Here is a 22,196-nt window from a genome sequence, read left to right on the forward strand (position 1 = left end):
CCTAGGAAGCTGAAGTAAAGTTTGAAGCGATAAATTAGTAGTAGATATACCCAGCGCCCATAAGGAGAGATATTGATGTACCTTAGCTTTTCATTTTAAAAATGATTTTAGTTTTTATTTATTCAGTTATTTGATACGAGTTCCCGTCACCATAATGTTCAACAATTATTAGGCAACACATTTTTATCTTATCCATAAATGGACCTTTACATTGTTTCAAGTATTAGGCCCTCTGTGATTCTGTGAAGTTTCTCATTCGATACACATGGCCAGGGCCGTGCCGTGCGGGGGGAGCGGGGCGACGGCCCCGGGCGCCGAAGTAAGGGGGCGAAAAGATAGGGAAAAGGGGGCAAAAGAAAGGAAGAATTACTTTGAATATATGTATGGAGGCGCCGTCGTCGTATACTCTCGCCCCGGGCGCTGATTTTCCACGGCACGGCACTGCACATGACCGTCCTCTTCATGTTCTTTTATTCATAAAACTAATCTTATCGAACTGACGGTACCATTCCAATGTGGCATAACTTGACTAAATCATGCTGTTGCTCTGTAGTAATCGAATTTTGTCCTTATTAATTCTACTACAGCGTGCAGCTTTTCCTTGTTTCTTTCAATCGTAGCACTAATTGTCGAGCGTAACGATGATTCTATGCAACAAACATTTTGTTGTATATTAAATTTTGAGAGTTTTCCTATCCATTGTTTTCTCTGCTTGTATTTCTTCAATAAGTGGTTTCTTTGTGGTGAGTGCGCAAAGCTGTTTCTTTATTTGTAATATTACCCTCTGTGTATATAAGTAGATAATTTTCAAAGAAGTAGTTTAACCAATCAGAGAGCGAGACGAGGCATTTCCGAGTCGAGACAATGCTGTTTATTGATTAATGAAAGGGATGTTTGCTATTTATGAGTGTTTTTTATGTTATTTATTGAGTGAAAATATGTGTTCAATGACAATTTATGGCTGTGAAAGTTAAAATTCGTAGAAAATACAATTTGACTGAAGGTTATCTTGAAAAATAAAACTTTATTGTTGTTTTTGATACGTTCTTTCATCATTTATTATTGCCAATATGTGAAACGATGTTGGAAAAATCCTTGACACCTGAATTCTTAGAAATTACAATTTGCTCAAGGTTTTTGAGAGTTGATGCAAGGCCAAGTTGAAAATAACGCTTTATTAATGGCTATATATGAATTCTTTGATGAATTCTTTGAAGATTTAACCATTTTTGTTGGAGGATACACCTGTGATTCTGTGTTGGTATTTATGAGATACCGTCCTTCACCCGAAAGGAGCCGTGAAAAAATTAGGATTCACCGTTAGATACAACCATCAGATTTAATTAGACAGTGTGACCTTCACATAGATACCAGAGTCCCCCTCAAAAAGATTTTTGGAACACAATTGTGCAATTTAGTTACTGTTAAAAAAAGAAACTGTTAGGGATTATTGTCTACTTTTTAGAGAGCTTTGTGAAGATTGCATTCTAGGAATGTGAATGTCCTTCAAGAAAATTTTTCTCCCTTACAGAAAAAAAGAAAATAAAACCCAAAGTTGACATTGAACTTGGAAAAGCTTTATGTATTGTCCCCCTTTTACGTAACAGTTAGGTTGTTACATGAATTTGTTTTCCTTGAGTTTTTGTAAAGATTGTATTGAAACGAAACATTCTTTCTTTTATTGCCTAAAACCGCCGGAAAAGAAAAAGACCATCGCCGAAACACATGTTGCAACGGAATTGCGGGGGACTGAGTTGCCCAAACTTGTTTTGGCGGGAAGACCTGTTTATAAAATTGGTAAGAAGAGAAACGAACATTTTATTATTGAACAAGTATTCCGTTCAGAGTTGATCTCTGTTTCTTTGAGTTGGTGATTCTTGGCTGATTGATATTATTTGTGTGATATTAATCGTTGTGATTGTTTTTTGTATGAAACATTGCTGGTGATATATTCATTACGCCTGTGATTAGTTCATCATTAAGGTAAGAATATTTATTATTTTTATGCATTTGAAATGTGGACATAGGGAGGGAATCAGTTTTCTTAGCAGACATATTTTTGAATCAACGAGTATTTGTTTACATGTTTAGAGGGAACAACACTTGATTGTACGGGGGGAGACACGGGTTTGATACCAGAGGGAACTCATATGCTATCCTTGATGTTTAATGGAATGAAATTGTTACGACTTGGAAATCGTTTGAAGTAAATGGTAGTGGATATAATGAATGCAAAAACAAAATGAAGTTGATCAGTTTAACGTCCCACAATTATGTCAGTTAGACTAACATATTAGATTAAATTATAAATTGCAGTTAATGAAAGCGGGATGAATCCGAGAAAAATTAGACATAATGTTGTCCAACATAACTTTCTATGGACAGAAATTGAACCTGGGACCAGAGAGAACGTTTTTTTCACTGACTTACCGTACCACTTTTAGCAAAGAAAGCAAATAGAATAATACTGTAGTAAACACACTTATCGATTGTAGGTATCGGTGTTTGAACTCTTGTATTGGAAATATAAATGATAGAATCATATCTTAACAGATTTTTCCATGTAAATACGGACTTCTATAAGAGTAAAGTACTATTATGAGACGAATATATGTTTGAATTTTTTGGGTTATTACAATTCATTGCGATGTGAAAAGTATTTGGAAATGATAAAAGAATAAAAAACGGGAATTAATCATGTTAATTTTATTCATTTTATGCTAAAATATACGTGAATTACAAGCATTTTTGTGTTCCTATAGATCAGGCTCTTCTAACCAAATAGAAGGTATACTTTCTCTTTTTGGGAGACTCAGGTAATCCTCTAAGTTTGTGAATGAAATAGGAATAATGGCTTGTTTACGTCCATAAAAAAAGAAGAAGAAAATAGTAGCAAAATTGTGAATGAACCAGTCTTCCCTTTCCCCCCTAGAACACCCTTTTCCGGGCTACGAAACTATCAATGAATGAGACAAGTCTGACTGCTTTGGGTAACATACTTGTTTTTGTTGACATTTTTTTTCTTTTTCCTTCCTGGCCGGAATTCCCTTGAATGACAAGTGATGTTTTTATGACGGTCGGCCGTAAAAAGGAAGACTTTTCTGTTTTGACTGAATAAAATGGAACCAGTATTCATTCATTCATTGGAATCTTTTTTATTTTTTAAAAAATTAGGCTAGAAAGATTAAATATTCATGAAAGAGATAGGATAAAATGGTCTATACGCATTTTAGGGGCGTACAAAGACATTTTTACGGTGGGGTGACTGGTATATTTGTATCTTACATACATGTAAATGACATTTATTAGTTTTACGTTCCAACAATACACATGTTGAGCTATTTTATCGTAGTTTTCTTTATGATGAGTGAAATGGTGGAATGAGAAAGGGGAGGAGAACGATATGAAGACAAGTTTGTAGCATATTTTGTATGAACTTTTGATATGAATCCGTTATTTGAGGGTATTTGATTATGTTTTTGGTTTATGACCATATATATTGTTTGTATATGTGTATATATGTATATGTACGTGCCCACAACTGTTTATATGTATATATGTTTGTATGTAGGCATCTATTTACAAGTATATCTGTCTGTTGCTTGTTTGTGCGTTGATAGACATCCGTTTCTTTCTTTCTCTTTCTCTCACTCTCTCTTTCTCTGCATGTTTGTATGTATGTGTGTGTCTGTGTGTGTGTGTGTGTGTGTGTGTGTGTGTGTGTGTGTATGTATGTATGTATGTATGTGTCTCATGCTGCATTATCATGCTTGTACAAATGCATGCGTTTGTAGGTCTTGGTAGACTTCCCTTTGTGTTTCCTGCTGTAGTATTGTGGTTTTGCTTATGTATGAGGTATGTGTGGTGCGGCATTGCCGTGCATGTACATAGGTTGCCTCTGTTTGCCTTGGTAGCCTTCCGTTTTGTGTTTCCTGATGTATTATTGAGACATTCCGTGTGTAGGTGATGTGTGTGGTGGAACATTGCCATGCATGTACATAGGTTTACCTCTGTAGGTCTTGGTAGGCTTCCCTTTGTGTTTCCTGCTGTAGTATTGTGGCTTTGCCTATGTATGAGGTATGTGTGGTGCGGCATTGCCGTGCATGTACATAGGTTGCCTCTGTTTGCCTTGGTAGGCTTTCGTTTTGTGTTTGATGTTGTATTATTGAGACATTCCGTGTGTAGGTGATGTGTGTGGTGGAGCTTTGCCGTGCATGTACATAGGTTTACCTCTGTAGGCCTTGGTAGGTTTCCCTTTGTGTTTCTTGCCGTATTATTGCTGTTTGCTTATGTATGTGATGTTTGTGGTGGAGCATTCCCTCTGTAGGCCTTGGTAGGATTCCCTTTTGTGTTTGCTGCCATATTATTGCTGTTTGCCTATGTATGTGATGTATGTGGTGGAGCATTGTCATGCATGTACATAGGTTTGCCTCTGTAGACCTTGGTAGCCTTCCGTTTTGTGTTTCCTGATGTATTATTGCTGTTTTCCCTATGTATGTGATGTGTGTGGAGGAGCATTGCCGTGCATGTACATAGGTTTAACTCTGTAGGCCTTGATAGCCTTCTGTTTTGTGTTTCCTGTTGTATTATTGAGACATTCCGTGTGTAGGTGATGTGTGTGGTGGAGCATTGCCGTGCATGTACATAGGTTTGCCTCTGTAGGCCTTGGTAGCCTTCTGTTTTGTGTTTCCAGTTGTATTATTGCTGCTTGCCTATGTATGTGATGTGTGTGGTGACATATTAACATGCATGTGTGTAGATATGTGTGTCTGTATGTGTGTTTGTGCATTATCCTTTTCGATAGTAGACAGCCTTTTACTTGTATGTGGTGAAGCATTAGGGTGTGTGTACATGTGCTTGTCTGTATGTGTGGATGTGTATTGCAGCTTTTCGTATGTATGACTTTGTACGATTGTGCTGTTGCACTGTTTTGTGTCATGCATTGGTACACATGATTTTATATGTGGTATTGTTTTGTATGTATTATACCTATACACAATTTCAATTTTAATATCATTTGAATATAAAAAACAATTTGTCACTTACCTAACGGCTTCTGCATAGACATATTTGCTTGCACAAGTAGGAAAGTGTCTTAGATGTGAATACGTAATCATTAATATCCGGTTGCGGCAACGCGGGTCCCCGGTAGCGGAAAACGCGGCGCGGCGCGGCGCGGGCTGCGCGAATGGAAAATGCGTCCGAACGCCGACGCGAATGCGAAGATGAACATTATAATGTAACATGCGCGGATAGGTACGTGTTACGCGAAGATCAATAATGCTTAGACAACGTATGGTATCTATACACACCGCTCCCGTACGCAAGAGATCCATAGTAGTTTTTATATAGGTACGATATGTAATATTTGTTGTTTTTGTACGCAACACATTCAGTAAATGATAATACAGGGTAGATATGTGTAAGTCACTATTCAGGTGTACGTGTACATTTTCCCGCCATACACAAATTTGTTCATTTTTTGCGCGAAGGCTAGCAGTGCGTGATATGGTTGCGCAGTAGGTGCATTACATGATAGCTAGTAGCCAATGATAAGATGACCGTGTACATTTCCCGCCATGCACATATTTGTTCATTTTTGCGCGAGGGTACCAGTGCGTGATATGGTTGCGCAGCAGGTATATTATATGTTAGTAAACAACCAATATTAAGATGACCATGTACATTTCCCGCCATGCACAAAATCATTTATTTTCTGCGCGACGGCTACCAGTGCATGATATGGATGCGCAGTAGATACATTACATGTTAGCTAGTAGCCAATGTTAAGATGGACTTGTACATTTTTTCCATTTTCTTCATTTTATGTTTTTCCAATGTCCTGGTATCCCTATGATGATTTTCACTATACTGTTTAAATATTTTTATTCTTGATGTCCAGGCGAACATGTTCACTTTTCCCTTTTCTTCATTTTATGTTTTTCCAATGTCCTGGCGTCCCTATGGTGATTTTCACTATACTGTTTAAATATTCTTATTCCTAATGTCCAAACGGACATGTTCACTTTTCCATTTTCTTCATTTTATGTTTTTCCAATGTCCTGGCGTCCCTATGTTGATTTTCACTATACTGTTTAAATATTCTTATTCCTAATGTCCAAACGGACATGTTCACTTTTCCCTTTTTTTCATTTTATGTTTTTCCAATGTCCTGGCGTCCCTATGTTGATTTTCACTATACTGTTTAAATATTCTTATTTCTAATGTCCAAACGGACATGTTCACTTTTCCCTTTTCTTCATTTTATGTTTTTCCAATGTCCTGGCGTCCCTATGATGATTTTCACTATACTATTTATATATTCTTATTCTTGATGTCCAGACGGACATGTTCACTTTTATCTTTTCATCATTTTTGTTCTTTTCTAACTTTTGGAGTTTCTATAATGATTTCAACATATTTTAATATTTTCACTAACATTCAAGAAAGATGTCTATGTAAGGTAACCCTTATAATTACAATGTAGGTTGCATGACTTTTATTTCCCCTCCCACAACTTATTTACTCTCTCGTTTCCTTTAGAAACTTGTTCTTATTTAAATTCTCCTAATAAATTAGTCGGAACACTTTGTGTGAACTGATGAATAATTGTTTTCCTCTCCCACTCAGTCGGCATTCCTTTGATATTCCCTTTCACTCAGTCGGCATTCCTTTGATTTCCTCTCCCACTCAGTCGGCATTCCTTTGAATTCCTCTCCCACTCAGTCGGCACTCCTTTGATTTCCTCTCCCACTGTAGGCGGCATGGCTTTGATTTCCCCCCCTTTCATATCTTTTGCAGTATCGTTTGCACTGCAAACTCCAAGGAAAATTGCAAAACATGTTGAAACTTGTTTTTAACACTTTATATTTGTGTGACGTCATACTTTGTATTGTATATATACCGTATTGTTGTACAATTATAATCATTTGAATGCTGACGACGATACCTGCATGACATAATTTTATTACATCCTCAAATTTAAATTTATTGTATATTATTATCAGTCAAGATAAAAATTGGACATAAGAAGAAATTATTGTGTTAAGGAAAACAAAACAAGACAAAACAAGTAGATATATTGAAGTTGAAGTGACTGTATTAACAGATATACAGAAACATCAAATTATTATTAATCTATTTATATTAAGAAGAAACTCAATTCCTGATTACAGATGGAGTTCTTCAACTTGGAGTTTAACGTCGTCGATGAAACCCTCTTCCAGGAAGAGTTGAAGGGGTTGCATAATGCTGAAAGAGTCCTGGAGGCTTGGCAGAAAATTGTACAATTACAGAAGGATGGTCATAGAGGGAGTGAAAGGTGTGAGTATTTGCTTTCATTATTACAACAGTATTTTGCTTCTGATGAACACACAGTTTTGAATACATGTCTTTCCTCTGCAGATGTGTTAGATCTTTTTTCTGCAGGATTTTTCAGAGGGGAGAACATGTATCATTTAGCGCACGAGAGGTTTATTCATTATTTTAATAGGGGTGAAGGACAACTTGATAGAGTAAATGATAGAGAGGTATCTGAATTTTATCAGTATGGCTCGCGTTTTGTTTTGGCCCAACGTAATGTTCTAGCATCGTCATGTTATAATTCCATAGTCAATACCCCCCAAGGAAATTCAAACTTGGGTAATATGATGGATAATAGAATGATTGTTGATGATGCTGAACAACAAGAATATAATCAAAATTCCGTTGATAATAATGATGATTATATGGAGATACTGGGTAAGTTTTTAGAAGAAGAGTTGGGTATCGATGCAGTTTCATCTGCTCAAATGATCCAAGGGACAAATCCTGTAAACAATGTTCATCCAGATGTGCAATGTTCACGGGATACTATTGGCTATGGATCAGTATCTCCACAAGCAGGACCATCTCATGGAAATGTGTCGCATAGACGCGACCAAGTTGGTCACAAACAATTTAAAAAATCAGATGATGGTAACTTCGAAATCGTAAGAGACAGCACAAAAGATTTCACGAATTTTAATCTTCGTGGAAGAGAAATCGCTGTTCGTCCTTCTGGTGCAAACAATATTGAAAATCCAGAAGGATATATTAAGAAATTAGTTACCTTTGCGTTAGACGAGGTTCTCGCTGACGCCCGAGCAGAGGATTACGTTGGTCTCTGTATCGATAGCTCGAACAGTAGAAACAAAAAACCAGCGTATATTCCTTGGAGAAGAAAGAGCGATTTAAGTGCTGAGGTCATTTTAACTTCATTGGAAAATATACTAAATTCCAATGAAGAATTCTTGCTCGGAAATGAACTCCAATTTCGATTCCATATAGTTAAAAACGTAAGCGGGCAAGGTATTAGGAATGATTGTAATGCCGCCCGTTATGAAGACATGGAAAAAGTGCTTAACCGTCACATTGTTTATATTAACGGCTCTGATATGCTCTGTCTGCCAAAGAGTATTGTTTGGTATTTGGAGAAATATGAAGGAAGTAAATTTACAGTGTATAATTTGAAAAAAGATAATGAGAAAATTTGGAAAAGTAAAGCAGAGCGACTTTGTAGTGATGCAAATGTTAATGTTAAAGCAAAGAATGGTTGCGATCTAAGCGATGTTGATACTTTTCAGAAATATTTTTCAGGGAAGTATCAAATTGTTGTTTATATAAGAGATGAATCCGTTAATGAACGTAAATATAAGGTACTTGTCCCTGGAACTCCTGCACCAAAGCAAATGTATATTTATTATGAAAGAGGTAATACAGTTGGCCATTTCGCACCAATTAAGTGCATTACATCGTTTTTACAAAATAGAAAGTACTGGACTAAATGTTTGGAAGCATACAATGAACAAATACGTAAACACAAGTGTGAATTGCGGTGTTCGGATTGCAAAAAGCAGCATTACCAAAACCCCACATTAAGAAAAATCAAATGTGATGCATGTAATAGAAAGTTTCCTGAGGGTGAATGTTTTAATAATCATTTGGCACGTAATAAAGCTGGCTTTAGTGAGTGTCATTATGTAAAGGTTTGTCCCGATTGTGATCGCATGACTGATAGTAGACTTCGAAAAGTTGCACATAAGTGTGGTGAGCATTTTTGTGCCACGTGTAAGGTTCACGTAGAACCTAACCATCAATGCTTTGTGCAAAAATTGAAGCCTACACATATCAAAAGGTTTATGTACATTGCATATGATATAGAAACGATGTTAATGCCTGAAAATGAAAATGGTGAAAGGAAACATGAAGTCGCCCTGATTTGTAGCAGACATACATGTTCGCACTGTATGAGTAAATCTTTGGATGATCCCTGCAACTTTTGCGGTGATAAAAATGGAAATCGTTCGTTTTCTTTTAAAACAATGGATGACTTCATTAAACACGTGTTAATGGCGCGTCCAGTGTTTCAACGCGTAGTAATTTTGGCTCATAATTCTGGGCGTTTTGATGGTATTTTCTGCTTAAGAAATCTAATTGAGAAGCAATATATTATTCCTGATGTTCTGATACAGGGTCAAAAAATATTTTGTGTGAATATTGCAAATAGATTCTTCTTCCGTGACACTTATTTGTTCATTGGTTGCAAATTAAGTAAACTACCGAAAACGTTAGGTCTATCTGGAAATTTGAAAAAGGGAGATTTCCCATATCTATTTAACACTTTGGAAAATCAAAATTATGTAGGTCCGGTTCCCGCTATTGAATATTTTGATCCTGACTCGCGAAGCACGGAAGAAAGACAACAATTAATCGCCTGGCACCAAGAACGTGCTGCAAGTGGCGAGGAGTATGATCTCCAAAAGGAAATGTTGGCTTACTGTGAAAATGATGTTAGAATTCTTACAGAAGCTATCATCAAATTTAGTAACATCATAGAAGAGAAGACGAATGGTCTCCAATGTTTTATTGCTTGTTCCACAGTTGCAGGGTTAAGTATGAAAACATACCGTACTCTGTACTTACCGGAGAATACCATTGCTGTAATTCCACCGAAGGGATTTCAACATAATGAGCGACAAAGTGCAAAAGCACTTTTGTGGTTAAAATATGTTGAGCATCAACTTGGTAGGAATATCCAGTACTGTGGTACTGGTCCGGAGGTACGCTTCGGTAAATACAGGGTTGACGGATACGATCCAAGTACAAAAACAGTGTATGAATTTTATGGATGCAATTTCCACGGGTGTGTTTCATGTATTCCTAATAACCGTGATGAAATCATTCACGGCTCTCAGGATCCTTGCGATACGTATGCACGACGGTACGAACAAACCATGAGACGCCGAGAATACATTCAAAATCTTGGTGTAAAGTTACACGAGATCTGGGAATGTACTTGGGACAATAAGGTGAAGACAGATAAAGATTTACAAAAGTTCATTAAAGAACATTGTACACATCTAGCGGATCCTATTGTTCCAAGAATGGCATATCAAGGTGGACGTACTGAAGTCTTCAGATCATACGTTAATTGCAAGGATAATGAGACCATTCAATATTTCGATATTACGTCTCTATACCCCTATGTAATGGCACGTAGACCAATGCCGATTGGAATGCCTAAGATTCACAGGGGGCCAGATTTTCCAGAAGTGGAAAATACTCATGGGTTAGTGAAATGTACTGTTTTACCCCCAAAGGACTTATATTTTCCTATTCTCCCATATGTGGCAGGTGGACGCTTACTTTTTGGCCTGTGCCGGACATGTATGGAAGAAGAGGGAAATGAAGTTGTAGGGGAATGTACACATGAAGGAATGGAGCGTGCAATAACAAGTACATTTTGTACTCCAGAGCTACACCTTGCTCTTAAAAAAGGTTATAAGATCATCGATATTCACGAAATTTGGGAGTTCGAACTCATGGACCCAGAAGAAGGGAATTCAGGTGGTCTGTTCGGGAATTACGTGAACTCCTTTCTTCAAATGAAACAGGAAGCCTCAGGTTTTCCTGCTTCTTGCAAAACCGAAGAAGACAAAAAGAAATACATCGATGAATATTATGCTCATGAAGGCATTAAATTAAATTATGATAATATAAGGAAGAACCCGGGATTGCGCGCAACAGCGAAATTATACCTTAATTCGCTGTATGGGAAATGGGGTCAACGCCCGGACACGATGAAGTGTACAATCCTCAACAACTCAGAAGAGTTTCTTAGGTACCTTTCATCGGCAAGATATGAAGTTCATTCAGTGATTCCAGTCGGTGATAGGCATTTACTAATGAACTACAAGGACTTGGAAAATGATAACACCCCGTTAGGATTTTCCAATGTCGTCTTGGCAGCATTTATTACTTCGTGGGCCAGACTTAAACTTTATGACCTTTTGACTACTGTAGGACCTGAACGAGCACTTTACTGTGATACGGACAGTATTATGTTTTTGCAACGGAAAGATGAGGAACCCGTGTTACAGTTGGGTAATTATCTTGGGGATTTAACAGATGAAGTAGATGAAGGGTGGGAATTTATCACTTTGATTGCTCTTGGCCCCAAAAATTATTGTATGCGGCTTAGAAATGCTGCAGGGGAATTTCGGCACATTTACAAAATTCGGGGGATAACACTGAACCATAGAACCTCTGAAAAAATTAATTTTGAGAGCTTCTATGCGTTAGTGCGAGAAGAAATTGATTCTGTAATAATAGAAAATCCTACAAGTATTATCCGCAAACGTGGGTTCCAAATCTTTTCAAGACGTGAGACCAAGACACACCGTATGGTTAACAAAAAACGTAAACGTATTGATGACGAAGACGATATTCTTTTACATGACGTACAAAAGACTAGGACATTACCATACGGTTACCAAGAGACTTAACGTTTGACCCACGAACGCCAAATGTGTTTGAGTGTGTGCGTGTTGTTTTGTTTGCTATGCAAACTCTTTGTCAAAATTCATATTGAAGCTTGTTGTTAAATAATTGCTATGCAAACTCTTTGTTAAAATTCATATTGAAGCTCTATTTATATATTTATTTATTTATTGGCTCTTATTGATTGTGATTAAGAACATGCTTTAATATTTTAGTCATTTTAAAGTCTAGTCATTTAACATTCTAGTCATTTTAAATATTCTAGTCATTTAACATTCTAGTCACTTTAATAGTCTAGTCATTTTTAATATTGTTGAGTGAAAGTGTGTGTGTGTGTGTGTGTGTGTGCGTGTGTGTGTGTGTGTGTGCGAATGTATAAAAAGGTGAGCTTTCTATTTCATGCATTCATTTGATAACGAGATGTTAAAGTTTAATCATCCCTCTACGATTTTAATTGCTGGTCCATCAAGGGCTGGTAAAACTTGTTTTGTAAATCGTTTACTTAATGAACGTGAACATATGTTTACTACAACATTTCGTGAAATTGTATGGTGTTACGGTGCAGTAATACCACACTTGGATTCTCATGCAAATATTCGTTTCGTAGAGGGAATTCCAGATATGAATACTTTTCATATTGAAGAAAATTCATTATTAATATTAGATGATTTAATGTCTGAAACCAATGGCGATGTGGCAAATTTATTTACAAAATATGCACATCATAAAAAATTAACTGTAATATTTATAGTACAAAATTTGTTTCCAAAAGGAAAATATGCACGTGATATTAGTTTGAATGCACATTATATTATAGTATTTAAAAACCCACGTGATAAATTACAAATTCAATATTTAGCTAGACAAATCATGCCACGACAAAGTAAACATATCGTTGATGTATTTGATGAAGTTACACGATCGCCTCATACTTATTTATTATTTGATTTAACACAGAAAACAAATGACGCATTACGAATTCGTACAAACATATTTCCCGATGAAACAATGTACGTGTACACAAGCGTAAAAGACGATGAAATCATAGTTTATGTTTAGTTGTTATCAAGATGTTGAAGGTGAAACAACACTTTAGCACACTCCGTGCTCTGTGTAAATGCAAAGCGGCAAAACGTAAACATATTTTGAAAAATGCTTCGGGTGATTTAATACGAACCATTTCACAAGTTGCTAAAAATACAATAAAAGGGAACATTCCTTTAAATTCTCGTCAGAAGCAACGATTAGGTAGACATAAAAAGATCTTGCGAGTTCTTTCTCAACAACGTACAGCATTAAACAAGAAAAGGAAAATATTACTTCAGAAAGGTGGTGCGTTCTTACCAATGTTACTAGGTCCAATTCTAGGAGCTGTAGCAAGTAGTATTTTTGGAAGATAAAAAAATCATGTCAGGCTTACGTAAAATGATTTTAGTTCCTGAGAATGCGATGCATCAATTTCAATCAAATGCTAAGTCTATAGATACACATCAATCGCGATTAGATGAAGAAATGAGTAATATTTTACAACGTCGTGATCTCAGTGTTGAAGAAAAATGGAAAATGTACCAGCAAGCATTACATCAATATTTACAATATTCATCTACACAAAAACCTGTTACATTACCTATTGTTGAAAAAGAAATTCAAGGATCAACATCATCTGAAGAAAAGAATCATTCTATTTTACCCGTTGTATCGGACATTTTACAATCAGTACCGAAAACACATCGAAGGAAAACAGATCTATTAATTAAACAGTTAATAAATTCGAATAAAATAGATTGGGATCAATCAGGAACAGTAAAGATACTTGGAAAACAAATTCCAGGTTCAAATATTATAGATTTAGTAAATGATGTTGTTCGTATGCGAAAATATTCAAGACAACCAGTAGGAATTCAAGAGTTTAAAATTTTGTTAGAAGAACTTAATGTTCCTAAAGAATTTATTTCTACTCCTGTGAGTACACCGAAAGTTATTAGTAGTAAAATTCATAAAACAGATTTTTTAAAAGGTTGGAAAGAATATAAAATGTAATAAAAATGAGAAAGTTATCAAAAATATATTATGATTATTCAAATCCTGCTTCTTTATCTAGTATTAAAACATTGCAACGTAAAACTAAATTATCACAAAAGAAAATAAAAGAATGGTTAGCATCACAAGATGCGTATACATTGCATGCACCAGCACGAAAAGTTTTCGAGCGAAAGAAATATTATGTTAGTGCACCGAATGAAACATTACAAATGGATTTAGCAGATATGCAAAATATTGCAAAGTATAATAATAATTATAAATATATTTTATGTTGTATTGACATTTTCTCACGGTATGCGTATTGCGTTCCATTAAAAACAAAAAAGGGTCCTGAAATGGTTAAAGCAATCACAAAAATTTTTAAACAGTTAAAATTACCCGTGTTTCATGTACAAACAGATTTAGGCGGTGAATTTTATAATCAACATGTAAAACGTTTATTTCAAGAAAATGAAATTAATCATTATAGTGTGCATTCGGAAATTAAATGTGCATTAGCAGAACGTTTTATACGAACATTAAAAGAAAGATTGTATCGATACTTTACAGCAAAAAATACTTATCGTTATATTGATGTTCTCGATAAAATTGTACATAACTATAATCATTCGTATCACAGAAGTATTAAAATGGCACCTGCAGAAGTAAATGATTCAAACATTAATCAAGTATGGAACACGTTATATGGAACATCAACCGCAAAAAAGAAATTAACATGTAAATTTCATCCAGGTGATTATGTACGTGTCAGTAAATATAAACACAAGTTAGAGAAAGGATATTTACCAAAATGGTCGCAAGAAATATTTGTTGTAGAAAGATATATTAAATCAAATCCAGTAACTTATAAATTAAAAGATTGGAATGGTGATGAAATTGAAGGAATATTTTATGCACAAGAATTACAAAAAGTAATAATTAATTCAAACAAAAATTATTTAATTGAAAAAGTACTTAAACGAAAAAAGGGTTGGATTTATGTAAAGTGGTTAGGATATCCGTCAAGTATGAATTCATGGATTAAAGCAAAATCTGTTCAGTCTTCAACATGAATTCAACATTTAAACACGACTTTTACGTTACTCTTCCTTCAAATGCAAGTAGTAAACTTTTTGATAATACAACAGCATCGTATAGAGTAAAACTTGCACAACCTATTGATTTAAGGGATGGAGAATGGGGTGTTGCATTAACACAAATCAATATTCCTTGGAGTTTTTATAATGTAGGTGAAAACGAAAAAATTACCATAAATACTGTAATTGATGGTAAACATGAACGTCACGAAATTAATATCATACCGGGATATTATTCTTCTATAAAAACTATTTTAGATATGATACCTGAAAATGTACGTATGATAAGATATCATAAAAATAAAAATCAAGTATTTATATCACATATTTTAAAATCATCCGATCAATGTATGATTGGTATTACAAAAGGATTACAACACATTTTAGGTTTTATTAATGAACATTCAACAGATTTTTCTCCTGTTGTATACTTAAAACCACCAAACACACAAGAAAGAATACTACCACGTGGAAAATTCCCGTGCAATTTAGATTATAATATTCCAACTGAAGTAAATGTTTGTGTTGATGTTGTAAAGCAACAACAAGACGTTGGACCTTTACTTCGAAAACTTAATGTTTATGATGAAGAGCATGCACGCATCAAATGTTTTCTATTTCACACACCACACTATGTTAAAGTAGAGAAAAAGTATTTTGACACGATAGAAGTAAACTTAAAAGATGAACACGGGCAAAAACTACCATTTCAATTTGGAACTTCAAACTTAACACTACACTTTAAGCAAAAATGATTTCTGATAGTATTGATGACAGTTTTTACATTACACTTGTTTCAAATGCTAGTACTGATGTATATCCTAAAAATAGTCCATCACATTTTATTAATCAATTAAATAATACTATTCGGTTATCTGAATCCGATTGGTGTGTTGGTTTAAGTGAAATACACATTCCGCTAACTTGTCATAATGTTATCGATGGTGAAAATGTTGTTTGGTTTACATTAAAAGATGGGGAACCTCAGAAAAGTAAAATTACACCGGGATATTATTCAACCGTGTACCATTTAATTGAAGAATTAAATAAAGTTTCCAAATTCATAAGATTTAATGTGTCAAATACAGTATTCGTAGAATGTGATCAACGTGTTAAATCACTTACATTGTCACCAACATTGTCTTTACAATTAGGATTTCCTGAAAATAAAGATCTTGTTTTACATAAACGTGGATTTAAACAACCTTACGTTGATATTGGTTATCCACATCAAATTTTTGTGTATAGTGATATTGTACAATATCAATATTTAGGTGATAGCAAGGCACCATTATTACGTATTGCAACAATTTGCAATGTGAAATACGGAAAAGTGCAAACAATTACATTTCAAGATATTCATTATTTACCAGTTTCAAAATTTTGTTTTAACAATATCGAAGTACTACTAAAGGACCATGCAGGGCGAAATTTGCCATTTCGTTCCGGGACATTGACGGTAACACTTCATTTTAAACGCGCTGCTCCTAAATAAAAGAAATGAAATCTAGACGTATATGTTATCAACGTGGTCGTGGAATACCTTATTTTTCAGGACCAGTTTATCAACGTGGACACGGTATCGGTAGTTTCTTTAAAGGTTTAGCACGTATTGCATTACCATTCCTTAAACAAGGTGCCAAAGCATTAGGTCGCCAAGCATTACAAACAGGTATACAAGTTGCAGGGGATGTATTAGAAAATCGTCCAATAAAAGAATCCGTTCGCGCACGTGTAAAAGAAGCTGGTGAAACATTAAAGACAAAAGCTGTTAATAAAGTTGGTCAGTTACTATCTGGTAGCGGTAAGAGACGGCCACGAAAACGTAAAGCTCCTGTAATACGAATTGGACCACCAATCAAACGTAAACGTTCTCGTACTGTTAAACGTAAAACAAAAAGAAGAAAGACTAAAGATATATTTTCATAATGGCTTTACTTAATTCAAATAGCCATGAATGTTGTACTTCAGAATTTGACTTATTTTCCGTTCCAATGACACAAACTGCGATAGAAGCAACCTCTCATGTGGAATATCGTCCTATTTCTACACTAACTTCAGAAGGACCTATTGAATTTGTTATTCCTGGTGAAACAGGTGAATTTATTCATCCTGCTTATCTTTATCTTTATGTACGTTGTAAAATTACAAAATCAAACGGTAATAATTTAGATGCAAACGATGTAGTTGCACCAGTAAATAACTTTTTACATTCATTATTTAGTCAAGTTGATATTTCATTAAATGATAAATTAATTAGTTCATCATCTGGATCTTATCCTTATCGTGCATATATTGAAACCTTGTTAAATTATTCAAATGATGCTTCGCAAACTCATCTTACATCTTCTTTATGGTACAAAGATACCGCAAAACAATTTAATTCATTAGATGAAACAAATACAGGTTTTAATAAACGTGCTGCTTTTGTTAAGAATAGTACACCATTTGAAATGTATGGACGTATTCATGTTGATATTGCAAGTTTAGGTCGTGTGCTTCCAAACAAAGTTGGTCTTCGTATTAAATTACACCGAACAAAAGATATGTTTTGTTTAATGCATGCTCCAAATACATCTTATAAAGTAGTGCTTCAAGAAGTTACGATGTATGCACGACGTGTTGACACATCTGCACATGTTGGTATGGAAATAAATTCAGGTATGGTGCATGAAACGGCCAAATTACCTCTTACAAGAGTTGAAACTCGATCATATACAATACCTCAACAAGTAAATTCATACAATCTTGACAATCTGTTCCTTGGGAATGTACCTAAAGCAATCGTTATCGGATTTGTCTCTAACGCAGCCTTTAATGGGAAATCAGAAATTAATCCTTTTGAATTCCAAAACTTTAACGTTAACAAGTTGCAACTACAAGTTGGTTCAAAATCATTTCCTCCCAATCCCCTCACCCCTGATTTTTCAAATAATTTATACGTTCTAAGTTACCAGACTCTGTTTTCCGGTACAGGAATATTTTATAAAGATGATGGTCATACTGTTACCTATGATGAATATCCACATGGATACACTCTTTATGCATTTATTCTATCCCCTACTGCTACATTGGATGATACTACTTGGGATGTTGTGCGCGATGCTCCCGTTAATTTAAAAGTATCATTCAAAGAGTCATTAACACAACCGATCACTTGTGTTGTGTACGCACAATTTGACTCACTCATACAAATAGATAAAGATAGAAATGTATATAGTGATAATTCATTTTAAATTTAAATCATTTGAGTAGCATGAGGGTTGTTGTTCACTTCTCCGCTTATCGTGGGGAGGATGACGATGAACTTATTGTTAAAGAGTTAGCAATAGCTAATCCAGATATACCATTCATACAAAGCTGGATATTTAAACCTCCGTGCGCTACTATTGAACTGTGTGAAACAATAATAGAAGCAAACAAATACTTGTGTGATAATTTTTATGGAATCCAATGGCATGAAGGAGATGTCGAATACTCACACCTTAAAGAAATTCTTCGCAAATATTGTACAAATATTTCATCTGTTTACACTTTCGGCAAAGCTCGTCAGGACTTTCTGCAGGAAATTCTTCAACGTGATATTATCAATCTCGAGGATTTGGACTGTCCACGATACACATCTCTAGGATTTCATGTGTCAAAGTGTGCACATTATAATCATCGCTTTGGACATTACAAGTGCAGTGTGCATGAAGCTTTATTATACAGTGAATATGTAAAAGTGTATGACTATGTTTTGTTTGTGAACAATACCAGTGATAAATATGTTCCTACTCCGTTAAAGAAATAAACAAAAGTCATGTATACAGATGAAATTTTAAAAGTGCTTCTCAGTGATAAACAAACTGGATCATATGTGAATGGAATTTATTCCATTGATACAATTCCACAAACAGTGCAAACTCCTGTTGGACTAATCATTAATCTTGATACATCAGATTCCACAGGAAGTCATTGGGTTGGACTATACATAAACAAAAATCATGAAGGATTTTATTTCGATAGTTTACGAATGCCTGTGCCAAAAGAAAGTCATTCATTCTTATGTAAAAATAGTAAAGTTTACTATGTAAATAGTCAACCATACCAAGACGAAGAATCTGTGCTGTGTGGATATTTCGTGTTATTTTTCATGTATCATATAGTACGCAATAATTCATTTGAAAAAACTTTAAGTTTATTTCATAAGACAAAATTAAAAAAGAATGATAAAATTGTATATAACCACGTAAATAAATTTTTAAAAAGAAAACAAAATATTTATCTGAAATAATAATTTTATTGTTAGTATATATTATGTACATAAATATATAAAAATCAAAAAAAAAGATTTTTTTTAAAAAAAATAAAAGTTTCAAATTTTACTTCTTGTGTTTCATTTCACAAACATAAAAATATATAAAAAAAGTAAAGTTACATCATTGAAAATGTGTTAGTTAATGCTGTTGATCGTTGGAACTTCCACCAAAAATTAAGTTGTTGGGCATTTCGATATGCACAACCTGATTTTTTCTCAAGTTGTATATTTTGTTCATGAAAAGAACAATATTCATTCATAACATTTGCACATAATTCATTTAATGGTGGGCATTGTTTTGATTCAAGATCAATAACATTATCTAACAAAAATAATTTCTTAATCCAAATGGATTTCTCTGCACCTTTACAATAAAAGGTAGCATCTTGCAAACATAATTGATATACAAGGTTACGTATATGTGATACAGTATATCCGTTTTTATTATTCCAAGTTAGTCCATGTAAGTTTGATGTTAACCAATAAACTTGTTTCTGACATCCTAAAGATAATTGATTGTATTCAATCGGAGATTTTACTAAACAATGGAAATTTACTGTATCATCACATGCAATTAAACAAAATTCACGAATAATAAATTCATTATTTGAAATCTTAAAACCTTGTATGTCGATAATGTATTCATTAACACATGGTGAAATTTCATGTTTACGATTCAACAAAAACGGAATTATTTGTCCTACAAATTCCATGTTGTTTAAACATTCTCGCGTTTTTCGTATAAAGTTTATACTTGAGATTTCACTATGATGTTCTTCAAACACTTCAAACAAATCAATAAGAGTTATTTAATTGGATAAATGCTGTACAGCAAAAGTTCCAGTATCATGAAGAAGCAAACACCGGTGTTGAAGATTCAACGTGCATTGTTCACAGGAAATAATATTTAAACGTAAGTATACATTTATAGTTTTTAAAATACACAGTTCACTAATATTATTGTCACTACAAGATACACAAATATAATCACCACCACCACTAATATGAGAATACATGTTTTTAAACACTGTCACTTCAGTTTGCATACACACACGCACAATCACTTTGCAAAGCCTTTCTTTTTGTCTTTGCTTTCAAAAATTTTAACTAACTCACTCAAAAAATTAGGATCCTTTTCTTCAATTAAGTCAAAAAAGGTTTCATAAAAGAGTTCTTGTGTAAATATGCCGATAATATGCGTTCTCGCATATATATAAAATAAGTCCTCTACTTCAACATCCAGCAAAGATTTCAGAGCCCGATCTTCTAGTTCCTCTGGACTCAAAAACAAACAGTCATGCCCCATTTGATTAGCCAATGCTTCTGCGCATCCACCACAAATTAATATTCTATCAGTGTCCCAATTAAGAATTGCATCTATTACACAATCACGATCCACTTTCTGACTGGAACATGTGCAGTTTAAACTCCAAAATCTGGAACTGGATCGGCTTAACAGTGAAGGTGATGCAGGTGGCGTTGGCGACACCGTTGGAGATGGTGTCTCTGGTTCCTCCAATTCGCCTTCTTCATCCGAAGATGATGAATAAATTTCATCATCCGAAGATGATATATAAACTACTTCAATAGAGTCCGGGGAATCCTGCCTGTTGTCGGTCTTTAACTTCTTAGTTCCCGCAGGAGGCGATGATAATGTCTCCTCGTCGTCGAGTTCGCTAAAAACTAACTTGCGAACGGGAGCCATAGCGTAATACATAAAACGCTCTCCTGAAACTCTGTATTTAAGCGTTTACGTCACAACAAAATGGCGTCCTAACAACAACAAGTTCATACAAGTCTCCCTATCACGTGATCATAAAAAATCTTGGATTTTTCCCATGCGTACGTGACTAATCAAGGGCAAGCGACATTCCTGAATACAATAGAAAACTTTTAACGCGCACCTGTGTTCTACCTCTCCCCCAAACAACCATAAGCTTTTCTTAGAAATTCCAAAACAAACTTGTGCATACGTGACTATTCAAGGTTAAACTACTTCTCTGAAACAATAAAAAATTTTAACGCACACCTGTGTTCTTCCTCTCCCCCAAACAATATAAGCTTTTCTTAGAAATTCCAAAACAAACTTGTGCCTACGTGACTAATCAAGGTCAAACTACTTTTCTGTCACAATAGAAAATGTTATAAACAATATACGCTTCTCTCACCCCCACCCACCACATTCTTCAACTACTTCTCTGTCAACAATAATCGTTTAAAAGATTACATGTACACACATCTGCGACATCCATTGTTCCCACCTGCGTACGTGTATACTCAAGGATAAACAACATTCCTGTCAACAATACAAAATAATATAAACAATCAATAAAATATAATAAAATAAAACATCTATTGTATACAAATATCGTCAAGGTTAAATAACATTCCTGTAAACAAAAACCTATTGTCAAATAACCTTCTCTTAACACCAATGAATCAACTCGCTCTCTGATTGGTTAAACTACTTCTTTGAAAATTATCTACTTATATATAGTAGGACATGACAAGTTGATGGTGCGTAGTTTTGCGGACTCGAATTCCGGCGACAGAGCATAGAAATTTGAACACATTACCTTGATTCGGATAAATCCACTTCCTAGCCTTATTGCTAAACGGGGAGGCTAAACATAATTTTCATCATCAACAAATTACAAACAGCACTCATAACTTTCTCTTTACGCCGTACGTAATTCTACGAGATTCTCTTAAAAATTTATGTGACACAAACTTATTTGACGTGAGTGTTTGTTTACAAGACAGTTTCCAAGAAGAGCATCTCTCTTATATTGTTACACAATTTATCCATATCTGTGAAAGATGCAAGCATATCATAATCTGAAGCTCCCAAAGCCTTAAAATTTTCGGAAGTGCATTGGCACAGACTTCTCAATGACTGGTTCTCAATCTCTAAATGGACACGACACGTATTGGGGAACCATAAAGATAGATTTCTTTTCCTGAACTAAGCAAATAAA

At 34.7% G+C, this 22,196-nt stretch overlaps 1 protein-coding gene and 1 long non-coding RNA gene across 2 annotated transcripts in view; one reads left to right on the plus strand and one right to left on the minus strand.

Moving 5' to 3' along the window:
- Window positions 1-22,196, plus strand: part of LOC145693016 (nucleoredoxin-like) — a 343,274-nt gene that overhangs the window by 240,047 nt on the left and 81,031 nt on the right. The window lies entirely within an intron of this gene.
- The window catches only part of LOC145693017 (uncharacterized), a 37,765-nt gene that overhangs the window by 15,275 nt on the left and 294 nt on the right, over window positions 1-22,196 (minus strand). The gene's annotated exons all lie outside the window — the stretch shown is intronic.

The sequence above is a fragment of the Thermobia domestica genome, chromosome 8 (assembly GCF_964235325.1).
Source record: "Thermobia domestica chromosome 8, izTheDome1.hap1.1, whole genome shotgun sequence".
NCBI lineage: Eukaryota > Metazoa > Arthropoda > Insecta > Zygentoma > Lepismatidae > Thermobia > Thermobia domestica.